The sequence below is a fragment of the Aphelocoma coerulescens genome, unplaced genomic scaffold, assembly GCF_041296385.1.
Source record: "Aphelocoma coerulescens isolate FSJ_1873_10779 unplaced genomic scaffold, UR_Acoe_1.0 HiC_scaffold_349, whole genome shotgun sequence".
Classification (NCBI taxonomy): domain Eukaryota; kingdom Metazoa; phylum Chordata; class Aves; order Passeriformes; family Corvidae; genus Aphelocoma; species Aphelocoma coerulescens.
In genome coordinates, this window is record NW_027183692.1 from 102,952 (window position 1) to 108,872 (window position 5,921).

The window sequence follows — 5,921 nt, forward strand, 5'->3', positions numbered from 1 at the left end:
CCTGTGTCTTGGGGTGACTTTATTGTGTGTATCCCCTATTGCTGCTCTATGCCCAGAAGTGAACTTTGTGCATTTCTGTGCCTTTCAACTGAGCCTTAGAGGGGGGAGAGGAAAAAAAACCGGACAAACTTCTCAGAGCGTTTGTTCAAGGACACACATACACACTCCTCTGCATCCTGCTTGCAGCAAGAGCAGAGGAAGCAACTTTGTTTCTTTTTAGCCAGTTTTCAGCTCCTTTTCTCTGGGGGGAGATGGAGAGTTGAACTTTGTTTTCCTGGGACTTTGGGGGTTTTTTCCCCTTCTTCTCTTCTTGACTCTTTCAACATCAGACCACATTGGGAGAATTTTCTCCCGAGGTGGGGGCCCTGAATGTGGGCCCATGAGCCAGCTGCAAGGAGGAGGAGAGAGACTGCACCTCCGGAAGTGTTGGGGTTCCTCCCCCCTGCCATGAGGTCATGGGAGAGGGGACCCTGGGGTAGAGGCATGGCCTGGGCACGGGGGTCTCCCTGCTCCCTGCTCACATGTGCCCTAATCCTGTTCAGCACTGCTTATTTTGTGTTGCCCTGTGCGAGGAGGGCCCTGGTTGTGCTGTGATTGCTCAGTTCTTTGGCAGTGCCCCGCCCATGTGGCTGGAGAAGAAAGAGCTCTGAAACTTCTCTCAAGAATGGCTCCCTGTTTCTTTGCATGGGCCTCGCTGTCTATGGATGTTTCAGGAGACCCCACCGAAACACAGAAGGACTCTCAAATTATCCCAGCTTTCTCTGCACAGCGAGAGCTTTTAATATTTAGCATTGTTATCCTTTTCCTGTGTGTTTGTTAAAAAAATAGTTTTTATCTCTTTCACTTTCTTCCCAGGAAAGTTCTTTTTTCCAAAAACCTGGTGGGGGAGGGCTGGGTGTAACCTGCCTTCTATCAGAGGATATTTTCCTCCACATTTGTCCAAACCGGCACAGCCTGTCCTTTCCTGGGTCTCTGTTGCAGATGGAAGCTGCTGGTGCCATTGTCAGCTTGAAGCCCTCTTTTGATGCAAGCAGATGTTGCCAGGTGTGTTCAGCAGCTGTTGCTCAATGCTTATGCCAAGCTATTGTGTTCCTCATGGAACCAAGGAGCCATTGTGACACTGCAGGGGCTGATGGCATCAAGGAGGCAATTGTGACAGTACAGAACCTCCTAGAAACAAGGCTCCATTGTGACACCGTGGGGAATCATGGAATCAAGGAGCCCATTGTGACACGGCTGCATGGAACCAATGGTCCATGGTTACACGGCGGATTCAAGAAGAGCACGGTGACACCACGCAACATCACGGAACCATAGGTCCATTGTGACACAGCGGGGCCTCATGGAAACAAGGGGACCATTGTGGCAAAGCAGGGCCTAATGGAAGCATGGAGGGCATTGTGACACTAAGGAAACTCCTGGAACCAAGATGACCACTGGCACATAATGGAACCTCATGGAAGCAAGCCTCCACGATGGTTTTGGAGGGCCTCAGGGACCACAGGACCCATTGTGACACAGCAGGACCTGGTGGAACCAAGGAGCCTTTGTGATACTCCACATCCACATGGAAGCCAGGGTGCACTGAGACACAGCGGGGCCTTGTTGGAACCAAAGACACCTCTGCAAAAAGCAGGCTAGCTCATAGAAGCAAGGAGTCCTTTGTTACAACATCAAACCTATGGAAGCAAGGGACCATTGTGACACTGCGGGGCCTCATGGAACCAATTGTCCATGATGACAGTGCGGATCAAAGGAGACCATGGTGACACTGCGGAACCTGATGGAACCAAGGAGCCATTGTGACACAGTGGGGCCTCATGGAATCAAGGAGACCATTGTGACCCAGGTGTTGCATGTGAAGGCAAGGAGCCATTGTGACACTTTGGGCTTCTTCCCTTGAGCTCTGCAGCTGGCTGTCCCAGCCCAGCGCACCATGTGCCACCTGCTCTCCTCAGGGCTCTGCCTGCACACAGCCCCAGGAGAAGTTTTCCTGTTTGCAAGGAAAGAATGGAAAAGCCGGAGCAGGTTTCCTAAACAACAAACCCCACTCAGGAGCCACATGCTCAGTACAGGCTGCCTGGAACGATGTCCCCTTTCTACAAGGGTCAGTGTGAGCAGGAATGAATGATCTCTGGGAGCAGAATTCTCGGAGTCTTTCCACTGAATTCTCTGTCCCTGTGTCTTGGGGTGACTTTATTGTGTGTATCCCCTATTGCTGCTCTATGCCCAGAAGTGAACTTTGTGCATTTCTGTGCCTTTCAACTGAGCCTGAGAGGGGGGAGAGGAAAAAAAACCGGACAAACTTCTCAGAGCGTTTGTTCAAGGACACACATACACACTCCTCTGCATCCTGCTTGCAGCAAGAGCAGAGGAAGCAACTTTGTTTCTTTTTAGCCAGTTTTCAGCTCCTTTTCTCTGGGGGGAGATGGAGAGTTGAACTTTGTTTTCCTGGGACTTTGGGGGTTTTTTCCCCTTCTTCTCTTCTTGACTCTTTCAACATCAGAGCACATTGGGAGAATTTTCTCCCGAGGTGGGGGCCCTGAATGTGGGCCCATGAGCCAGCTGCAAGGAGGAGGAGAGAGACTACACCTACGGAAGTGTTGGGGTTCCTCCCCCCTGCCATGAGGTCATGGGAGAGGGGACCCTGGGGTAGAGGCATGGCCTGGGCACGGGGGGTCTCCCTGCTCCCTGCTCACATGTGCCCTAATCCTGTTCAGCACTGCTTATTTTGTGTTGCCCTGTGCGAGGAGGGCCCTGGTTGTGCTGTGATTGCTCAGTTCTTTGGCAGTGCCCCGCCCATGTGGCTGGAGAAGAAAGAGCTCTGAAACTTCTCTCAAGAATGGCTCCCTGTTTCTTTGCACGGGCCTCGCTGTCTATGGATGTTTCAGGAGACCCCACCGAAACACGGAAGGACTCTCAAATTATCCCAGCTTTCTCTGCACAGCGAGAGCTTTTAATATTTAGCATTGCTATCCTTTTCCTGTGTGTTTGTTAAAAAAATAGTTTTTATCTCTTTCACTTTCTTCCCAGGAAAGTTCTTTTTTCCAAAAACCTGGTGGGGGAGGGCTGGGTGTAACCTGCCTTCTATCAGAGGATATTTTCCTCCACATTTGTCCAAACCGGCACAGCCTGTCCTTTCCTGGGTCTCTGTTGCAGATGGAAGCTGCTGGTGCCATTGTCAGCTTGAAGCCCTCTTTTGATGCAAGCAGATGTTGCCAGGTGTGTTCAGCAGCTGTTGCTCAATGCTTATGCCAAGCTATTGTGTTCCTCATGGAACCAAGGAGCCATTGTGACACTGCAGGGGCTGATGGCATCAAGGAGGCAATTGTGACAGTACAGAACCTCCTAGAAACAAGGCTCCATTGTGACACCGTGGGGAATCATGGAATCAAGGAGCCCATTGTGACACGGCTGCATGGAACCAATGGTCCATGGTTACACGGCGGATTCAAGAAGAGCACGGTGACACCACGCAACATCACGGAACCATAGGTCCATTGTGACACAGCGGGGCCTCATGGAAACAAGGGGACCATTGTGGCAAAGCAGGGCCTAATGGAAGCATGGAGAGCATTGTGACACTAAGGAAACTCCTGGAACCAAGATGACCACTGGCACATAATGGAACCTCATGGAAGCAAGCCTCCACGATGGTTTTGGAGGGCCTCAGGGACCACAGGACCCATTGTGACACAGCAGGACCTGGTGGAACCAAGGAGCCTTTGTGATACTCCAGATCCACATGGAAGCCAGGGTGCACTGAGACACAGCGGGGCCTTGTTGGAACCAAAGACACCTCTGCAAAAAGCAGGCTAGCTCATAGAAGCAAGGAGTCCTTTGTTACAACATCAAACCTATGGAAGCAAGGGACCATTGTGACACTGCGGGGCCTCATGGAACCAATTGTCCATGATGACAGTGCGGATCAAAGGAGACCATGGTGACACTGCGGAACCTGATGGAACCAAGGAGCCATTGTGACACAGTGGGGCCTCATGGAATCAAGGAGACCATTGTGACCCAGGTGTTGCATGTGAAGGCAAGGAGCCATTGTGACACTTTGGGCTTCTTCCCTTGAGCTCTGCAGCTGGCTGTCCCAGCCCAGCGCACCATGTGCCACCTGCTCTCCTCAGGGCTCTGCCTGCACACAGCCCCAGGAGAAGTTTTCCTGTTTGCAAGGAAAGAATGGAAAAGCCGGAGCAGGTTTCCTAAACAACAAACCCCACTCAGGAGCCACATGCTCAGTACGGGCTGCCTGGAACGATGTCCCCTTTCTACAAGGGTCAGTGTGAGCAGGAATGAATGATCTCTGGGAGCAGAATTCTCGGAGTCTTTCCACTGAATTCTCTGTCCCTGTGTCTTGGGGTGACTTTATTGTGTGTATCCCCTATTGCTGCTCTATGCCCAGAAGTGAACTTTGTGCATTTCTGTGCCTTTCAACTGAGCCTTAGAGGGGGGAGAGGAAAAAAAACCGGACAAACTTCTCAGAGCGTTTGTTCAAGGACACACATACACACTCCTCTGCATCCTGCTTGCAGCAAGAGCAGAGGAAGCAACTTTGTTTCTTTTTAGCCAGTTTTCAGCTCCTTTTCTCTGGGGGGAGATGGAGAGTTGAACTTTGTTTTCCTGGGACTTTGGGGGTTTTTTCCCCTTCTTCTCTTCTTGACTCTTTCAACATCAGACCACATTGGGAGAATTTTCTCCCGAGGTGGGGGCCCTGAATGTGGGCCCATGAGCCAGCTGCAAGGAGGAGGAGAGAGACTGCACCTCCGGAAGTGTTGGGGTTCCTCCCCCCTGCCATGAGGTCATGGGAGAGGGGACCCTGGGGTAGAGGCATGGCCTGGGCACGGGGGTCTCCCTGCTCCCTGCTCACATGTGCCCTAATCCTGTTCAGCACTGCTTATTTTGTGTTGCCCTGTGCGAGGAGGGCCCTGGTTGTGCTGTGATTGCTCAGTTCTTTGGCAGTGCCCCGCCCATGTGGCTGGAGAAGAAAGAGCTCTGAAACTTCTCTCAAGAATGGCTCCCTGTTTCTTTGCACGGGCCTCGCTGTCTATGGATGTTTCAGGAGACCCCACCGAAACACAGAAGGACTCTCAAATTATCCCAGCTTTCTCTGCACAGCGAGAGCTTTTAATATTTAGCATTGTTATCCTTTTCCTGTGTGTTTGTTAAAAAAATAGTTTTTATCTCTTTCACTTTCTTCCCAGGAAAGTTCTTTTTTCCAAAAACCTGGTGGGGGAGGGCTGGGTGTAACCTGCCTTCTATCAGAGGATCTTTTCCTCCACATTTGTCCAAACCGGCACAGCCTGTCCTTTCCTGGGTCTCTGTTGCAGATGGAAGCTGCTGGTGCCATTGTCAGCTTGAAGCCCTCTTTTGATGCAAGCAGATGTTGCCAGGTGTGTTCAGCAGCTGTTGCTCAATGCTTATGCCAAGCTATTGTGTTCCTCATGGAACCAAGGAGCCATTGTGACACTGCAGGGGCTGATGGCATCAAGGAGGCAATTGTGACAGTACAGAACCTCCTAGAAACAAGGCTCCATTGTGACACCGTGGGGAATCATGGAATCAAGGAGCCCATTGTGACACGGCTGCATGGAACCAATGGTCCATGGTTACACGGCGGATTCAAGAAGAGCACGGTGACACCACGCAACATCACGGAACCATAGGTCCATTGTGACACAGCGGGGCCTCATGGAAACAAGGGGACCATTGTGGCAAAGCAGGGCCTAATGGAAGCATGGAGAGCATTGTGACACTAAGGAAACTCCTGGAACCAAGATGACCACTGGCACATAATGGAACCTCATGGAAGCAAGCCTCCACGATGGTTTTGGAGGGCCTCAGGGACCACAGGACCCATTGTGACACAGCAGGACCTGGTGGAACCAAGGAGCCTTTGTGATACTCCACATCCA